Raw genomic sequence first — 21053 nt, 5'->3', positions numbered from 1 at the left:
ACCATTAACCATTCAGACTGAATGGGCAGGCGAACTTGTGAAACAATAAAATAAAAAGGAGCGGCAGCGGCCAACGGCAGCATATAAGCATAATAAAAACAGCAATGTAAAATGTCCCGGGCTTTCAGCCCCACCCTGCTTCATACGTATAACGTTAATAAAACTAATACATTAGCTCATCCATGAAAATGATTTCTGCTGAGTCCCGTTGGATTGCTTTCATCGGCTGGCTGTGGAGGTGAAGACGACATCTCCCATGATTCCATGCTCATGGCATGGCATTATCAAGCTAAGCTTTTGTTTTGAATAAGCGACCTCTAGTGGCAAAAATTACATAGTGTGCCTTTAAGTGAACAAAAAACAAACAAACAAACAAAACAAAAAAAAACTGAAAGCATTGGAAATTTCTCTTCATTTTACCATAGAGAACTCATCTCTCTCTTGCCAACTTATCTATTTAAATGTGAGATTTAATTTTATTTTTTTTTATTTATCTGTTACTCACCCAGTTGCTCCAGTACTACAGTTATGTTGGCTGACACATGTAAACTCCTTTGTACTCAGTTCTGACACTCTTCAGTCTGAGAGAGAAGTTTCCTTTGGGGATTTCATCAGTGAAGAACTCAACTTCTGTCTTTGTATCGCTCATCTGATGAATCTACTAAAGCCTCATTGCTTTGGTAGAGCAGAACCAGAATATCTTCATCTTCATCTGTTTTTTTCCATGAAACCTCTTCAATGTCTTCAGGTGGGATGTGAGAGTCTACAGAGCAGTTCAGAGTGACGTCTTCACCCACGGACGCTGATATGGACTCATCTGATCCTGATACTAGCAAACACTCTGAAAGAATAAGAATTGTTAATTCCATAACAGAAAATATATAAAATGTAATTTGATTTCAGTTTTCACCAGAATTCAAGTGGTTCTCCCTCACTAACAAATTTCAACCACAGTTTCTCCAGAATCCTGCTGACTGTACATTTTACATATGCAGTTTCCCTCATTTTCATCTCTCAGATTGTCCAGACAGAGGGAGAAGTTTCCATGTTGAAACTGATCAGTAAAAAAATGATGATAATCCTGCAGGCTTCTGGTTGACTCTCACCATCTTGATAGAGATGAATCAGAGTCTCTGAGTCTGTTCTTCTCCATTTCACCTCTAGACCTCCCATTAGTAAGAGTTCATCAACATAACAGGGCAAAACCACTGAAGCTCCCAGAAGAACAACCGAGGACCAGAGGAACTTTCACAATCAACCCTAAAATCAATTTTATGTACATTGTAAAACCCAACAAGTTAAGCTAACTCATTTCATTTGAGGAAACTGATTACCTCAATTCAGTTGTTTAAAAAAAAATAGTTATGAATACTCTGACCTTATTTCAATTGAGTCTACTAAAACAAGGATATTTCTTAATATACAATTAAACTTTACACTGCATTCAAATGATTTTTATAGCTGAAACTTCACTATATTGAGTAAAACAAGTGAAATTACAAACTTTAAAATATAGCAGCAAGCAGCAATGACAGGCCCAAGCCCCGGCACCACTGCCACCCCGGTAGCCTCAGGGCAACTGTGCACAAAGGGCAATATGCATTAAAAGCGGGTACATGTAAAAACAGTATGTCAAAGTCATTTGAATACGCCACATTTACTGCAGCCAGCTGGTGCCACTATGACCATGAACCGCAACAGCCACATCCATGAGATCATTTAAATTTATATAAACTGCATGTGACAGCATGTCTGTCGTGAATATGGCTCCCACGGCTCATCCTCCGGACCGCCGGAGGGAGCCATCTCCGGAATATTGACTCTTTGCCATTCGGACTCCATTTCCCATAGGCCCTCATTCCTGGGACTGATTGCACTTTCACCTGCACCACATCACACACACACTATTTAAGACACACACGCACACCACATCTTTGCGAAGTCTTGATTTGCTACGGTAGTCATTTTTGAGCGTTAGTTCTGTGGACTGATATCTTGTTATTACCCGGACCGTTTGTTATCTGTGAACCTCTGCCGCCTGCCCTGAACTTTGCCTGTACCTTGGACTGTGATTGTTTGCTGCCTGTCTTGATCTCTGCCTGTGACCCGTCTCTGATTCTCGCTGCCTGCCTCGACCCCTGCCTGTCCCTGACTACGGTATTGCTCTGCCCTTTTCTGTACTGCTGCTGTGTTTAATAAAGCTGCTTATGGATCCACACGCTGTTGACCCATCACTACAATGTCATAGGCCAGTTTAAGGTGATTGTAAATTTATTATTTGCATCTCAAAATGTTGTACTTCTAGAAGTATTTGTTAAGGTCATTTTATATTTTTAATAACCTAATAAATAAATTACAAAGCGGCGTGGAGCAGCATGAGCGAGGTGCAGAGTTGTGTAAGTGAAGTTTTTTTTTTTTTTTTTTCTTCTTTCTGCTTATCCTTTTGATTGTTTATTGCCTGATTTGTTATTAGTTTTCACGGATTTTTGAATAAATAGAACAGAAAAACATAGCCTTTTTTACAAGAAACTCAGTGGTATGGATAATGTGGTTGACTGGATGAAGGAATTTAGTGGTGTATCTGTATTAAGTCATTATTCAAATGTGAGTGGTGGAGTTGCTGTTTTATTTAGTAAGAATTTTAAACCAGTCTCGTATGATGTTGATGAAATTGTGAATGGTAGAATGTTAAGTCAGAGCTGTTTATGAAAATTGTGTTTGTTTTTATTTGTGTTTACACTCCAACTGCACCTATAGAAAGGTTACTGTTTTTAGATACTCTTTGTTCAACGCTAAAATTGTTGTACTGAAGATTTTTTTTATTTGTGGTTGGTGATTTTAATTGTACTGTACTGAACTGAATAAAGACAGGAATCATGTTGAACCTCATATGGCTTCACACAAACGTTTAATTAATTTGATTGAGAAATATGATTTATGTGATATTTGGAGAGTTATGAATGGTAATGAGAAGCAATATACATGGGCTCATGTACGTGATAATTATATATCATTGGCTAGGTTCAACAGATTTTATGTTTTTAAACATCATTTGAATGTGTTTAACAAATGTTTTATCACACCTTTGTCTTCTACTGTTCATAATATGGTCAGGTGTAAATTTATTTTAAATTCAGTGAAACCCAAAAGTGCATAGTGGCATTTTTAATACAAGTCTTATAAATTATAAATGATTTATTGAATCATTTAAATTTTTGGAATGTTTTTAAGGAGAAACAATCTTCTTTAAATCTATACAACAATGGTGGGATTATGGCAAGGTGCAGATAAAACAGTTTACGCAACAGTATACTCGAAATGTCACAAAAGAAATGAATCATTCTTTAGAAATGCTTGAAAAACAATTGATGGATTTACAAAAGTTGGCTCAAACCTCAAGTGATAGTAATTTTCATGGAAACCCTTTTTAAGAAAAATAGCTGAACTTAAAGAGCTGTTAGAGCATAAAGCACAAGGAGCATTAGTTTGTGCTCATTTTTTAAATATTGATCAGATGGATGCACCTTCCAAGTATTTCTTTGGTCATGAGAAGAAGAATGGACAAAAACGTTTAATTCATGCTCTGCGTTCTGAGGATGGTACTTTGTTATCAGGTCAATCTTTGACAACATTTCTTTAATTAGAGATATTATACAGGTTTCCAAATTATTTAATATCAATTGTGGTTTGTTGTCTCTATAGACCAAGAGAAAGCTTTTGGTTTTAATGAAAAGTTTTTAAACATGATTAAAATTCTTTTTAGTGACATTGAGAGTGTTAAGATTAATGGTGGCTTATGTGCTCCATTCAAGGTCAGTAGAGGTATTAGACAAGAATGTTCATTATCAGGAATGTTATATTCTCTGGTTATTGAACCACATCTACAAATAATCAGGAATAATTTAGATGGTTTTAGGGTACCACTTTGTGATGTTAATTTTTGTTTATCAGCTTATGCCAATGACCTTATTATGATTAATAAACAAAGTGACATACATGTTTTATCTAGACTGATAGAAGAATTTGGAAAATGGTCTTCAGTAAATTGGAAAAAAAGTGAAGCGTTTTTATTAGGGGATTGGAATGAAGGGAAACCAAGTCTTCCTGAAGGTTTGTGTTGAAATAGGTGGGGTTGAAATACCTTGGAGTTTTTTAGGAGATGATAATATTTTACAAAAAAATTGGGATGGTTTATTGCAAAAAGTTAAAGGTTGTTTAGACAAATGGAAGTGGATTCTACCCAACCTGTCTTATAGGGGAAGAACACTTATTGTAAATAATTTGGTCACTTCAGTCTTATGGCACAGACTGGTTTGTATTGATCCTCCTGTGAAATTGATGCCTAAGATTCAAGCGGTTTTTGTTGACTTTTTTTGGGACAAACTTCATTGGATTCCACAGAGCATTTTATTTTTACCCAAGGAAGAAGGGGGCCAAGGATTGGTTCATCTCCAGAACAGGATTGCAGCTTTCCGGCTGCATTTTTTTTACAAAGACTTCTTGATGGACCTATGAATGTACGGTGAACAAAATTATAAACGCAACACTTTTGTTTTTGCCCCCATTTTTCATGAGCTGAACTCAAAGATCTAAGACTTGTTCTATGTACACAAAAGGCCTATTACTCTCAAATATTGTTCACAAACCTTAGGCTGGCCACAATAAAAGGCCACTCTAAAATGTGCAGTTTTATCACACAGCACAATGCCACAGATGTCGCAAGTTTTGAGGGAGCATGCAATTGGCATGCTGACTGCTGGAATGTCCACCAGAGCTGTTGCCTGTGAATTGAATGTTAATTTCTCTACCATAAGCCGTCTCCAAAGGCGTTTCAGAGAATTTGGCAGTACATCCAACCGGCCTCACAACCGCAGACCACGTGCAACCACACCAGCCCAGGACCTCCACATCCAGCATCTTCACCTCCAAGATCGTCTGAGACCAGCCACCCGGCCAGCTGCTGCAACAATCGGTTTGCATAACCAAAGAATTTCTGCACAAACTGTCAGAAACCATCTCAGGGAAGCTCATCTGCATGCTCGTTGTCCTCATTGGGGTCTCGACCTGATTGTAGTTCGTTGTCGTAACCAACTTGAGTGGGCAAATGCTCACATTCAATGGCATCTGGCATTTCGAAGAGGTGTTCTCTTCACGGATCAATCCCGATTTTCACTGTACAGGCAGATGGCAGACAGCGTGTATGGCGTCGTGTGGGTGAGCGGTTTGCTGATGTCAATGTTGTGGATCGAGTGGCCCATGGTGGCAGTGGGGTTATGGTATGGGCAGGCGTATGTTATGGACAACGAACACAGGTGCATTTTATTGATGGCATTTTGAATGCACAGAGATACCGTTACGAGATACTGAGGCCCATTGTTGTGCCATTCATCCACGGCCATCACCTCATGTTGCAGCATGATAATGCATGGCCTCATGTTGCAAGGATGTGCACACAATTCCTGGAAGCCGAAAACATCCCAGTTCTTGCATGGCCAGCATACTCACCGGACATGTCACCCATTGAGCATGTTTGGGATGCTCTGGATCTGCGTATACGACAGTTCCTGCCAATATCCAGCAACTTCGCACAGCCATTGAAAAGGAGTGGACCAACATTCCACAAGCCACAATCAACAACCTGATCAACTCTATGCGAAGGAGATGTGTTGCACTGCGTAAGGCAAATGGTGGTCACACCAGATAGTGACTGGTTTTCGGACCCCCCCCCGGACCCCCCAATACAGTAAAACTGCACATTTTAGAGTGGCCTTTTATTGTGGCCAGTCTAAGGCACACCTGTGCAATAATCAGGTTGTCTAATCAGCATCTTGATATGCCACACCTGTGAGGTGGATGGGTTATTTCGGCAAAGGTGAAGTGCTCACTAACACAGATTTAGACAGATTTGTGAACAATATTTGAGAGAAATAGGCCTTTTGTGTACATAGAAAAAGTCTTAGATCTTTGAGTTCAGCTCATGAAAAATGGGGGCAAAAACAAAAGTGTTGCGTTTATAATTTTGTTCAGTGTAAGTTGGAGGGCGATCAGTTGTGTTTTACTTAGGACTGTTGAAAACCTTGGGATGGGTAAATCTCTTATTTTAATGGACCCTAAGTGCTTGGATTTTTCTTTTTATCAACATCATTGTTTCATGATTTCATGAAGAGTTTTTTTCATATTCAAAGGACTGAAAATTTTCATTCCATTTTTTTGGTTGCTGAATGAACCTTTGATTTTTAAGACAAGACTGGATCTTTCTGCGTCCAATATTTTTTTTTTTTTTTTTTTTTTACCAGGATTCAGTAAGACATTAACTGAAAGAACCTTGCACTGATATGTCTTAAAATATGTTAGTGCCATAGTTTTGTCTCAAGATGCACACCAGTAATGTTTTTTTTTTTTTTTCTAAGGCATGTTTACAAAAGATACTTAAATGTCTTAAAGGCCTAACCCTTTTAAACCAGGTTAACAGAAATCTGCTTTCTCTGTTATGGTTTTTAACAGCCCTAGTCTTAGTCTTGTCTAGAGTTTAATAAGCTGATTTCTTAGAGGAAGACTAGAGCTACTCCAGGACTAAATTGAGGCTTTCTCAAGTAATGTTGTGTTTAAAAGAAGATACACACTGTAAAACGTTTCACTGTAAATTTGCAGTAATTAACTGGCAGCAGCTTGACCAGCAAAGTACTGTTTTTTTGGGGGGATTTTTTTTTTTTTTTTTTTTTTTACTGTAAAAAATTGTACCTTAAATTAATGGTAAAATATTGGCAGCACAGTTGCACTAAACTAAAACTTGAGTTAAATCATTTCATTTGCAGAAACCAACTGCCTTAAACTGGCCAATTGCCATTTAAGTTCATAAACTAATATTTATAGTGTGCTAGTAATGTGAGCATATTACTGTGAACTTATTTCATTTGAATCCACCAAAAAAAATCTTATAGTGAACCAAATTAAACAAAAATATTAAAACAAGAAACATCAATTTAACTCCGATCTCTTGCAGACAACTGCTCGCTCATAACAGTGTCCTTTAACTCAACCTGCTCGTAATCACATCATTATCTGTAGGACACAGCTGATTGGTTCCTGCTGTATTCAGTAGCCATTGGTAGCATTTGCCTTAGCAGTGCAGCATGCTTCCAGAAATCCTCTGAAATTCAACATCTGTAAGCGCACAGGTTTTTATGCTATATCACTATGCGTCTGCTCTATCAATTCCTTATGTCATGTCAACAGTCCTGTCTTAATGCTTAGGTGTGAATTACTAAGCATATTAGCAGCTAGCGAATATGCAATGTTGCGTTATGCAGCAGCAAGCAGGAAGTTGCCGTAAGGATACAGAGACAAGCTTTGCCGAACTCTTTAAAGGCCCGCTGAAGTGTTTTGGAATGTGCAGCATTATTCAATGTGTTGACATAATTACAACTGAAACAGGGAGACAGGGCGCGACATATCGAACAGCACGAAGCTGTGTTTCGTGAACGAATCTGCGGCTTTGAACAAATCGTCAATGATTCAATGACCCATTCATAAATACAGCCGCTTGCTTTGATACTGAAAGAATGAATGACTCAATTATTCACTCATAAAGACAGTGACTTACCGCCACCTACTGGTGGTTTTAGTTTAATATTTAAAGTATCACTTAGTTTTTATCGTCATTGAAGTTATTGCACTTTTGTTTTTTTTTTTTATTTGAAGCGCTATTTATTTTATAAACGTAAAAAATGCACTGGAAAAATCAATTTAAGAGGGCAAATATTGTCCCTCAATGGAAAAGGTGTAACTGCAGTAAGTGGAAAAGAGAGTGTGCGCAGAAGGATGTTATATCCCTCAGGGGGTACAACACTCTAAAATGTCTGAGAACCACTGAAAAGGGATATGTAGATTTGCACAAGTGCTACTGCTAAGAGTGCAGTGTCAATACAGCCTGTTAACTTGATTCAAATTTCTCATAAGCTTAATTGAATTGGTCTAAAGAGAAGAGATTATAGCCTAATGACTTTTGTCTAAAGACTATATATAAAATAGCTACCAAAATAATGTTGATAACTGCAGATTGACTAAAAGTAATGACTAAAAGTTGACAAAAATGAAATGACTTTTCGCTGACTAAAACTAGACTAAAATATGAAAGACAAAAATGTGACTAAGACTAATAAGCATTTTCAGGTAACACTTTATTTTAGGGTCTTTTAACTAGTTGCTTATTAGCATGCAAATTAATCCTTAATCCTACCTTCTACCTTAATACTACCTTCTAACTATTAATAAGCAGTAAATTAGGAGTTAATTGAGGGAAAAGTCATGGTTAATAGTGAATACATGTTCCCTATATTAAAGTGTGACCCATTTTCGTTCGAAGATGAAGACTAAGACTAAATAAAAAATGGCTGCCAAAATTAACACTGATTGCAATGCAGTAATATCAGCAGCAATAGAATGCTAACAGACATTGCGGTTAAGTAGACACTGTGTATGTGTTTGCTAATTTGAGTGAAATGAGTTATGTGTTGGCTAATGAGTTGATCATGCAATGTGAACATTATCATGAATTAAAATGCAAACAATGTATTCATTTACATACAAAGTATGCAAGCCGCTGTATTCAGCAGAATTACATTGGGCATATACTATTTCATACAGGACGAACAGCTATTTATGCAAATGTTGGATACTTTATCGTCATCTTATTAGTAGATTTCTTGCTGATTATTGCACATAGAATGATATTTATCATTTCAATTTACCTAGAGTGTGCCAAGGCAGTTTCCATGTATTTCTCAAACGACAGCAAGAGCACCACGGTTAATGCTGTAATATTTCATTTTGGCAAATGCTCCACGGGGTATCTGTGTTTGCACTGGGTAACATCAGGTGTTTCTGTATGCGGTGTGTTTTGCAGCAGTGGGCGGTGTGGCCGATCAGGACATGTTTGTTGTTCCTGAGCGGTGGCCATCAGAGGTGTTTATTATTATCAGTCAGAATCACTCACTGCTCAAAACGCTGAGGTATTTACTTAACAACATGTGTAAATAGGAGACTCACGCAGTGGGGACAGCTCATTATGTAGTGGTGCTTTTTGAGATTGCTATGGACTGAGATGAGTGAATGGTTTGCACTCTCTCGCGGCCATATGTTTTCATTAATAAGTGTTTATGCTTCTGTGAGGACCGACAGTCGGTTGCACGCTGCGGAGGAAGTGATGTAATGTAGGATTAACTCTCAAATTGCATTGATCGACATAACCATGGGACAGAGATATAATATGCCAAAGTAGTAACACATTAGCAATGTAACTCAGACAATAGATACACTATATTGCCAAAAGTATTGGGACACCCCTCCAAATCATTGAATTCAGGTGTTCCAATCACTTCCATGGCCACAGGTGTATAAAATCAAGCACCTAGACATGCAGACTGCTTCTACAAACATTTGTGAAAGAATGGGTCGCTCTCAGGAGCTCAGTGAATTCAAATGTGGTACCGTGATAGGTTGCCACCTGTGCAATAAGTCCATTCATGAAATTTCCTCACTACTAAATATTCCACATCAACTGTTAGTGGTATCATAACAAAGTGGAAGCAATTGGGAACAACAGCACCTCAACCATGAAGTGGTAGGCCACGTAAAATCACAGAGCGGGGTCAGCGCATGCTGAGGCGCACAGTGTGCAGAAGTCGCCAACTTTCTGCAGAGTCAATAGCTACAGACCTCGAAACTTCATGTGGCATATCAGATTAGCTCAAGAACAGTGCGTAGAGAGTATCATGGAACGGGTTTCCATGGCCGAGCAGCTGCATCCAAGCCTTACATCACCAAGTGCAATGCAAAGCGTCGGATGCAGTGGTGTAAAGCATACTTCCACTGGACTCTAGAGCAGTGGAGACGTGTTCTCTGGAGTGACGAATCACACTTCTCTGTCTGGCAATCCAATGGACGAGTCTGGGTTTGGCGGTTGCCAGGAGAACGGTACTTGCCTGACTGCATTGTGCCAAGTGTAAAGTTTGGTGGAGGGAGGATTATGGTGTGGGGTTGTTTTTCAGGGGTTGGGCTTGGCCCCTTAGTTCCAGTGAAAGGAACTCTTAATGCTTCAGCATACCAAGACATTTTGGATAATTTCATGCTCCCAACTTTGTGGGAACAGTTTGGGGATGGCCCCTACCTGTTCCAACATGACTGCGCACCTGTGCACAAAGCAAGGTCCATAAAGACATGGATGAGCGAGTTTGGTGTGGAGAAACTTGACTGGCCTGCACAGAGTCCTGACCTCAACCCGATAGAACACCTTTGGGATGAATTAGTGCTGAGACTGCATGCCAGGCCTTCTCGTCCAACATCACTGCCTGACCTCACAAATGCGCTTCTAGAAGAATGGTCAAAAATTCCCATAAACACACTAAACCTTGTGGAAAGCCTTCCCAGAAGAGTTGAGGCTGTTATGCACTGAACAAAATTATAAACACAACACTTTTGTTTTTGCCCCCATTTTTCATGAGCTGAACTCAAAGATCTAAGACTTTTTCTATGTACAGAAAAGGCCTATTTCTCTCAAATATTGTTCACAAATCTGTCTAAATCTGTGTTAGTGAGCACTTCTCCTTTGCCGAGATAATCCATCCATCTCACAGGTGTGGCATATCAAGATGCTGATTAGACAGCATGATTATTGCACAGGTGCATTAAGAGCCGGGGGTGAAAACTTTTTGAATTTGAAGATCAAGGTAAATTGTACTTAATTTGTCTTCTGTGAAACATGTAAGTATCTTCTGTTGCTTCCGAAGGGCAATACTAAATGAAAAAAACTGATATTTAAACGAAATAAGAAAAATTTGTACATCTTCATCCTGTTCAAAAGTTTTCACCCCCTGACTCTTAATGCATCGTGTTTCCTTCTGGAGCATCAGTGAATGTTTGAACCTTTTTTAATAGTTGTGTTTGAGTCCCTCAGTTGTCCTCAGTGTGAAAAGATGGATCTCAAAATCATTCAGTCACTTCTGTAAAGGGTTCAAATATGCAAAAAATCCTTTAAAACTGAAGAATCTGCAGGACCTGGAGGATTTTTCTGAAGAACAGAGCTCAGTTTAACTGCTCAGAACAAACAAGGGACTCATGAACAACCATCACAAAACAAAAAAACAGTTGTAGATCATCCAAGTAATCACACACAGTATTAAGAATCAATGGTTCACAAACTTTTGAACGGGGTTATTTTAATAAATTCAGCTATTTTTTTTGTCTTGTTGATTATATGTACACATCTTTTATGTAAAATATCTTACTCAGGGACACTACTAATTAAAAAATAACATGCATTTTGTATGATCTCTCTTATTTTGTTAAAATTATTCACATTTTCACAGATTCTGCAAGTGGTTCACATACTTTTTCTTGCAACTGTAGTTGCTGTAGTGTTTAGGTATCAGGTTGTAAAATGAGAGCAGAGAAGGAAATAGCTAGGGGTGACCCTAAATAGTCGACGATTCGATGCTTCGATAGGAGGAGCCTGATTCGACTACCAATCTCACAGTCGAATCTTCGCAGAGGTGTTATGAGACGAGATATGGGGGTGCTCAATATCTGATTTTACATAGACGTACCGGTTCTCTCCCAATAGGTTAATAGCCTATTATGATAATGCTGTAAATAAAAATGTAAAAAGAAAGCAGCTTTTAATAAATATGTTTAATGTGCGTGAATAAATCCAACCACCCCTGTGACAGATTTAAGTTTCACTTTCTATGATCCGTGACCGACAGAGGGCATCTTGGCGGCAGGGATTAAATTTTAACAATGTCTGGGATAAGAAAATCTAAAGTGTAGAATTGGGTGCACTTTGAAATGGTAAAAGATGATCCAAAAAAATAAGATGCAAGTTATGCCAACAGCTCATGTCCTTCCACTCAACAACGCCAAACACTAGCGCACTATTTGAAAAGACTCAAACGGACACAGGCAGATCGCGTGAAAGATTGGATTTTTCTCTCTCAATCAGGTAGGGTAGGCCTACAAGTGATTTCAAAACATTTCAGCTGGTTCTAATTTGATTTTTGGATGCTGTGAATGTTTAGCTAAAAAGACTGCCACTCCAGTTTAGTGTTTATTATCTCTGCAGTTAAAAAGACAAAGTTGACAATTCTGGCTATACTTACGTTATTTTAATAATTTCTTTAACTTTTAATTTATTTATTGATCACTCTGGGTTATCTAATTTAACTATTTGTGTGTTAATGTGTTTTGAATATACCCCTGCACTTTAGGCATTTTGCAAGCTTGTGACTTGATTATGACTTTAATTTTTTTCTTCATTATTTTTATTTATTAGAACGGTAGGCTATATTCTTCTCTAATTCAATACTGTAAATTATTTTTTTATTATTGTTTTTCGGTGCATCGATGTTGTGCTGTAGATTAGTTAAAGCTTGCTCGCACAGGCCATTTAGCCAATTTAATTTGATTTGCCGACATGTGAAATGCATACCTATCTGCAGTGTTGCCTTTCTGCAGTTATTTATATATTTTTTTAGGTTTATTAATCCAAAATGTTCTTCATTTTCTTCTATATTTTTGTGTGGTGTTCTGTACATCGTGGCTATGAATGTTTATCCACATTGCCTTTCATTTCAGTTTAAAAAAGATAAAAAGTCATTGTCAGTTTCGTCTATCACTTGACAGGCAGTTTGGTCGCTTTATTAGAAAGTTGTTTCTCTGTGCTGTGTGTGAGAGAAAATAAAAGTTGTCTCAAGGCCCGGGTATAGGCCTTACTTAATTTTCTGTGTCCCGCTCCATCTCGTGCACAGTTAAGCGTGCGAGCCTTTCAAGGTTCAAGATTGTTTTATTTATATAAAAGTAGCCTATACTCCTTTGGCCTTGAGCACGGAAAGAGTTTGTGCGTACTATCTAGTGGACTGCTGTTTTTTGTTGGACGAATTCAAAACACTGCTTCATGAAGCTTCGAAGCTTTACAAATCTTTTGTTTTGAATCAGTGGTTTAGAGCATGTATCAAACTGCCCAAAGTCACCTGATTTCAGTAAATGAGGCTTTGTTATGTCATAAGTGTTTCGAAATTTCAATGGTTCACCACTGGGGGGCGTGACTTATGGTTAACATTTGGCTCATACTTGGAAAAACACATGTAACTTGTGCAGCAGGTCTGTGGCAGTCCACTTCTCAGCCTATTCAACAATGCTATTGGTTACTTTGCATCTTTCCTTAAACTCCTATTGGTGCTCCTATCGAATCAGTGGTTCGGAGCATTATCAATCTGCCAAAGTCACGCCCCCCAGTACTATTAATAGTATTGTTGAATAGGCTGAGAAGTGGACTGCCACAGACCTGCTGCACAGGTTACATGTGTTTTCCAAGTATGAGCCAATGTTAACCTTAAGTTAACATATTCCATGGTGTGCCATAACTAAGCCACATATGATCCACAGTTGTGTGTGGTCATCTGGGCCATATACCTCAATACAAATAGTGAGCCAAAAGAAAATTCCCTCCAATTGTAAAGCCATGGCAAAACTTATATTGTGAACCTTTAGCCCAAATGTTCTTGCTATCTGGGAAATTTCACCTAAATTTTGTCGGTTTTGTGTGTCATTCGTTTTGCAACCTGGTGTTATGAGATTTTCGGTTTCCGAAGGTGGAGCATAATATTCATGAGTTTCCCCAACTGAGAAATTTAGTTAACATTATCTCAGCACATTAAGTGGATTTCATAAAGATAATTTCAGTGTTGCGCTGACTTTTGCCTAAACTATATTTGTTTACCTTTTTCATAGCAGTTTATAATGTTTTTATTAGTATATACATTTTGTGCAGTCATCCATGATTGCACGACAGGCATTCAACTTCATGTAACTTTACACAGCAGAGCAAGCAACGTTCAACTATCGTCTACATTAATTTCAGTTTGTTGTGCTCTTCCTTTGTGGCTTGGGATGCTTTTAAACTGTTGTCATTTATTGAATACATCACTGCCTGTAACAACTGAAATAAACCAGCATGGACTAATATTTTGAATTCTGGGACAATTGATTTAAAATTCTTGTTCATTTTAATATATTGTAAATATTATATATTTGATAGATATACACTGCCATTCAGATGTTTGGGATTAATAAGATTCTTTATGTTTATGTTCAATAAGGCTTCATTTATTTGATCTAAATAGTCAAAACCAGTAATATTGTGAAATATTACAATTTAAAACAACACTGTAAAAAAAATCATTCACTCAACTTTTTGAGTTATCTTTTTGCACTGACTCAGTTAAGTTGTATTTATGTAGAGTAAGTATTTTCAACTTGACAAATTTAATGTTGTTTGAACTTATAAAGTTCAGTTAGATTAACTTTATGAAAGTAAGGTGAACTTCCTTTTTAAAGTTCCCATTCAGTCAGTCACGTTCAACTTTACGTCGATACTGACGTAATGGGGTCTCGCTTGGGAGCCCAATCACCTCCAAGTGGTACAAAACGAGCCAATGGGAATTGGCCAGTGAGATTTACATGCCGGACCACCCCCGGTATCCGAGTATAAATAGGACCGGCCTACTCACTTCATTCATACTTTTGCTTAGGAGCCGAGCGGTTGTACAGTGATCGCTCTTCCAATTCACCTCTACTGAGAGTAAATTTCTGAGCAAATAACAGCAATTTTACAAACCCGATTCCAAAAAAGTTGGGACACTGTACAAACTGTGAATAAAAAAGAAATGCAATGATGTGGAAGTTTCAAATTTCAATATTTTATTCAGAATACAACATAGATGACATATCAAATGTTTAAACTGAGAAAAAGTATCATTTTAAGGGAAAAATAGGTTGATTTTTAAATTTCATGGCATCAACACATCTCAAAAAAGTTGGTACAAGGCCATGTTTACCACTGTGTGGCATCCCCTCTTCTTTTTATAACAGTCTGCAAACATCTGGGGACTGAGGAGACAAGTTGCACAACTTTAGGAATAGGAATGTTGTCCCATTCTTGTCTAATACAGGCTTCTAGTTGCTCAACTGTCTTAGGTCTTCTTTGTCGCATCTTCCTCTTTATGATGCACCAAATGTTTTCTATGGGTGAAAGATCTGGACTGCAGGCTGGCCATTTCAGTACCCGGATCCTTCTTCTACGCAGCCATGATGTTGTAATTGATGCAGTATGTGGTCTGGCATTGTCATGTTGGAAAATGCAAGGTCTTCCCTGAAAGAGACGACGTCTGGATGGGAGCATATGTTGTTCTAGAACTTGGATATACCTTTCAGCATTGATGGTGCCTTTCCAGATGTGTAAGCTGCCCATGCCACACGCACTCATGCAGCGCTATACCATCAGAGATGCAGGCTTCTGAACTGAGCGCTGATAACAACTTGGGTTGTCCTTGTCCTCTTTAGTCCGGATGACATGGCGTCCCAGTTTTCCAAAAAGAACTTCAAATTTTGATTCGTCTGACCACAGAACAGTTTTCCACTTTGCCACAGTCCATTTTAAATGAGCCTTGGCCCAGAGAAAACGCCTGCGCTTCTGGATCATGTTGAGATATGGCTTCTTTTTTGACCTATAGAGTTTTAGCCGGCAACGGCCAATGGCACGGTGGATTGTGTTTACCGACAATGTTTTCTGGAAGTATTCCTGAGCCCATGTTGTGATTTCCATTACAGTAGCATTCCTGTATGTGATGCAGTGCCGTCTAAGGGCCCGAAGATCACGGGCATCCAGTATGGTTTTCCGGCCTTGACCCTTACGCACAGAGATTGTTCCAGATTCTCTGAATCTTTGGATGATATTATGCACTGTAGATGATGATAACTTCAAATTTTCTTCAAAATTTTTCTCTGAGAAACTCCTTTCTGATATTGCTCCACTATTTTTCACCGCAGCATTGGGGGAATTGGTGATCCTCTGCCCATCTTGACTTCTGAGAGACACTGCCACTCTGAGAGGTTCTTATTATACTCAATCATGTTGCCAATTGACCTAATAAGTTGCAAATTGGTCCTCCAGCTGTTCCTTATATGTACATTTATCTTTTCCGGCCTCTTATTGCTACCTGTCCCAACTTTTTTGGAATGTGTAGCTCTCATGAAATCCAAAATGAGCCAATATTTGGCATGACATTTCAAAATGTCTCACTTTCAACATTTGATATGTTATCTATATTCTATTGAGAATAAAATATAAGTTTATGAGATTTGTAAATTATTGCATTCCTTTTTTATTCACAATTTGTACAGTGTCCCAACTTTTTTGGAATCGGGTTTGTAATTGCTATCGGGAGAACACTCCGAAAACAGCAATTTTAATTGCTATTTTGCTTGCAGCACGTCGAGGGATCTCTCTGCAGGTGTGATGGTGCATTCCGGCGGTGACGTCGACACGCAGGTCGTGACTCTCCTTTCTCATAAAGGTTTGAGTCCCCTTCGTTGTTGCCCAGCCGCCGCTTGTGTGTAAAAGCACAGCCGGGGGTCTGTTCAACACTTTGGGAGACGGAGGATTACAGCGAGAGCCTTCCACCGGGAAAACCCCCGCCTCAGCGTGTCGTGCGCTGGTGAGCTGCCTGCTGACAGCGCGTGTTGCCACGGCAACTCAGCGCGTCATTTGGCGCTCCGGATGAGGATCAGATGTCGATAGCTGCATCGGTGAGAGGGCTATCGTTCTCTGGAGAGGAAGATGAAGCTGAGCTTCCCGCTTCAGCGGTGTTTGCTCGTGCTGAATCGGATTCAAAGTTGACAGCCATGCTTTCCCAGGCAGCCGCACGCTGAGACTCATTCTGAACGATTGTGGCTGGATGATTGGTTCTGGGCTCGGAGCGCGACGCGAAAGATCGCCTCGCCCCGCCCCCATGCCTTTCTTCCCGGAAGTGCATGAAGAGCTTTGGCAGTATGGAGACACATTAGTGCCAAAATCTGTTCAAAGTTTTTCCTCTCTCACTACCCTCATCAGGGGCGGTCAGGGGGTTCATGGGGGTTCCTCAGGTGGACTGTGCAACTGCGGTGCATTTATGTCCACAGAGTGCTGCCACCTGGTGGAATCACCTGTGTCTCCCATCCAGTGCCTGTGAGGTGATGGCAGCACTAGCTGTTAAGCCTCACAGTACTGCTGGACAGACCGACTCCTTCTTGCATGCTATGGTCATCCTGCTGGCCAAGGCAACGCACGAGGGTAGTTCTGAGCCGGGGTTGATGCAGGACCCGCGCATGCTGACTGACCTTGCCCTCTGGGTGAGAGAAGTCGCAGCACGGGCCCTCGGAGTGCTGTGAGTGCGCTTTCTTGACGCTCCCGTCTCACAAGGTGATCTCTTTGGCGACACTGGCGGGGATTGCAGAGCAGTTCCCGACAGTGCAGAAGCAGACATTTTGCCACTGTGGTCCAGTCTGCTTCTCGCCAAGAACATCCCCCTGCGAACAGTGCTCCGCCCCGGCTCTGCAGGAAGGTGATGCAGCCCATCGCCAGGTCACTGCTAAACCTAAATGGTTAGCAAGGCGGCCCTGGGATGGGTGACCCGGAGTTGCAGGGAACGGCTCTTTCTCAGGAGCTGGTGCACGCACCACTCCTTCCCCCGGAGGAGGGCCAGGTGGAGAATTTTACTACTGTTACGCCATTGGCTCAATGGCCAGTGGGCCCAAATTCTCAAGAAAGAGCGGTTTCCTGACTCTCTGGTCATATAGGTTGTGCGTGGGCAGTGAGCGACGCTCTGCTTCCTCCTTCCCAGCCCCTGTTTTTCGCCACAGGCAGGGAGTGTGCATTAGAGGACGCGCTGCTTCCTCACACCTCCCTAGCCATAAATCCAGGTGCACCACACTCACTGCCTCTACCTCGGGACACTGTGCTTCCCAGGTTAGGCCCAAGCACCCTTGCTGCCCCCCGCGGTTACGTCTGTTGTCCCTTTGGTGTCACTCGTACGGACCTTGGGAACCTTTTACCTCGACAGACCGTTTTACGCTCTGCTTCGAGGGTCGAGCATACCAGTACTAGGTCCTCGACATTAGGCTGTCCCTGCCTACCCGCGTCTTTCCAAAGCCGCGGAAGCTGCCCTTACCCCGCTCAGGGAGGTGGGCATTCGCATCTTGAACTATCTTGAGGACTGACCCATTCTGGCCCACTCTCGAGATCAGTCATGCGAACACAGGGACCTGGTGCTCAGGCACCACAGCCATCTGGGGTTTCGGGTCAACTGGGAAAAGAGCAAACTCTTCTAATGCAGAGCACCTCTTTTCTCAGAGTGGAGACGGACTTGGTCAGTGTTACTGTGCGTCTCACCAGCGAGCATGCACAGTCGGTGCTGAACTGCCTGAATACGTTCTCGCAGAAAACAACGGTTCCACTGAAGCTTTTCAGAGGCTCCTGGGGCATATGGCATCCGCTGGGGTGTCGTTTGCAGTTGGCATGCTGCGTCGGGCTCCTGGACAGGGCTCCTGGACTGCGTCGGGCTCCCCAACGACAGTGGCATATCAACTGCCTCGAGTTGCTAGCAGTACTCCTTGCCCTGTGCCGGTTTCGACCGTTGCTGCACAACAAGCATGTACTGGTCCGGATGGACAACACATCAACCATAGCGTACATCAACCACCAGGGTGGTCTACGCTCTTTTCTCATGTCGCAACTCGCCCACCATCTCCTCCTCTGGAGTCAGCGCCGACTCAGGTCGCTGCACGCCATTTATATCCCGGGCGAGCTCAATTGTGCGGCCAACACACGAATGGAGACTCCACCCCCAGGAGGTCTAGCTGATTTGGAGCCAATTCGGGGATGCACAGGTAGACCTGTTGCCTCCCACGAATCCGCTCACTGCCAGTTGTTTTACTCCCTGTCCGAGGGGACCCTCGGCACGGATGCACTGGCACACAGCTGGCCCCGGGGCCTACGCAACTTAGTGTGGCAGACACCCCTTTAGCATGGCATGGTGAGTACTGGTTCCCCATAGCGTCAACACCAAGACACAGCATTTAAGTTCCACTTCGAAAGGGAACATCAACAACCATGGTTGCCTAAGAAAGAGAATGAGAAATCTGCATCGCGATGCCATACCTCAGGCTTGCCTGCATGTCTCCTTCAGACAAAAGTTTTAATGACGTGTATTGGATGTGCCATTTTTTACTCCGACATGGACGACAACATGGACTATCATCTGCCAATAAATATTGGTGTGAATTTACATGTGTCTCAGACACTGGTCACACTGATGCTGTTCCCCATAGTGTCAACACCAAGACACAGCGTCTCGTTCCCCTTCTCAGGGAATCATGGTTGCATACACAACCTGAGACGATTTGGTGTCATATCTTTTATATGGCATATTTTCCTGTTTATACTGTTATGAAAATGAAATATATATTCAATGTTTGCTCTGTTGTCCATTTTAAATTTAATGGATTTCTGTAGAAATCCTTTTCCATTTAAATATAGAAATAATTTCCTTTAATACAGATATAAAGTAGATATTTTAATATCCAGTGGTGTAAAGTATTTGAGTAAATGTAATTGGTTACTATGCTTAAGTAGCTTTTTGTGTAGCTACTTACTTGTTGCTAATATCTTTGATACTTAGTCATTTTACTCTCTACTTGACAACATTTTTTTAATAAGTATATGTACTCTTTACTCCAGTAGATTTGTAATGAGTATGAGTAATGCAATATCTCATTACATTTTGCATGGTACCTAACTTTTTTCAGCAGCAGTTTATTTCTGCTACAAAAGAAGAGATATTACCATCTACAGGGCATTGAAGATACTATATATTTGTGAATCACAAGTGATTCATATGACATAAGCACATGGCAGCAGTGGGTGATGGGGCTAAAAACCAGCACGTCCATTGCAAGTAGGCTTTGACTATTTAATTTTAGTCAACAGTATTTTATTTATCCATTATACTGAAGAAATCTTTATGAAGGATAATGGTTTACTTATGCCCTTTTGAGCACTTAACTGAGGCTTGAGTGTTTGTAGACATTTAAGAGGCTGTTGTGTTGACTTAGATGTATTGCAATATTGAGGTGTTCAGTTTTATTTTGATTTAAAAGAATAAACAGGATTGCTTTTCTCACAAACTTCATTTTTAACTAAAAATGATGTTATTAATCAATTCTAATCTGTTTATAGATCAGGTCATAGAACAGAGTCAGCTCTTCTTAGGATAGCTAATGACCTTTTAGTAAAGACTGACTCTGGTAGCAGTGTTGCCTTAGTTTTGCTAGATCCTAGCTCAGCATTTGATATGATTGATCATTTCATTTTAGTTGAACGTTTTAAGACAGTCCTGGGGATCCAAGGAATTGCTCTGAACTGGTTTGTCTCTTCAAAATAGAACCGTTTCTGTTAAAGTTGCAAACTTTTCCTCATCAATAGCTTCTATCACATGTGGGGTCCTTCAAGGTTCCATTTTGGGACCAGTGCTATTTTCATTGTATATTTTTATTTATATTTATATTTTGATTCTACTTTTTAAGGAATAGGCTATAGCATTTTGTACCACTTTTATGCTGATGACACTCAGATGTATCTGCCCATAAAGTCTGGAGATAATACATCCGTTAAATCACTCTTTGAGTGTCTAAAATATGTAAAATGCTGGATGAATAATAACTTTCTCCAGTTATGAGAAAACGACAGAATTGATTATTTGACCCTAGAAGCTGAGCAAATAATATAGCAACAAATCTAGGTCCTCTGTGATCCAATATGAATACATATGTGTTAAGAATCTGGGTTTTATCTTACACAGAGTTAAAGTTTGACAGACAAATCAATTCAGTTGTGAAGAATGGTTTCTTTCAATTGCGAAATATCGCTAAACTCAAATCTGTCTTATCTTTCAATGATCTGGAGAAAGTAATTCATGCTTTTATTTCTTCACGTCTTCATTACTGCAATGCTTTGTATACCAGGGTTTAAGTCAGTCTTCGCTGTCACGTCTTCAGGGAGTTCAAAATGCAGCAGACAAACACAAGAAAGAGGGATCATATATCCCCTATTCTGGCCTTTTTACACTGGCTACCAGTTCATTTTAGAATAAAGTACAAGGTACTTTTGTATACTTTTATGGCCC

General features: G+C 40.3%; 1 pseudogene; it reads right to left on the bottom strand.

Moving 5' to 3' along the window:
• Positions 1-526: 526 nt before the first annotated feature.
• On the bottom strand, positions 527-18068 carry LOC127510162 (butyrophilin-like protein 9; annotated as a pseudogene).
• Between the last annotated feature and the right edge of the window lie 2985 nt (positions 18069-21053).

This window comes from Ctenopharyngodon idella, chromosome 3, assembly GCF_019924925.1.
Source record: "Ctenopharyngodon idella isolate HZGC_01 chromosome 3, HZGC01, whole genome shotgun sequence".
NCBI lineage: Eukaryota > Metazoa > Chordata > Actinopteri > Cypriniformes > Xenocyprididae > Ctenopharyngodon > Ctenopharyngodon idella.
Note: the sequence above shows the minus strand (reverse complement) of the source record. Positions and strands in the feature narration are given on the sequence as shown.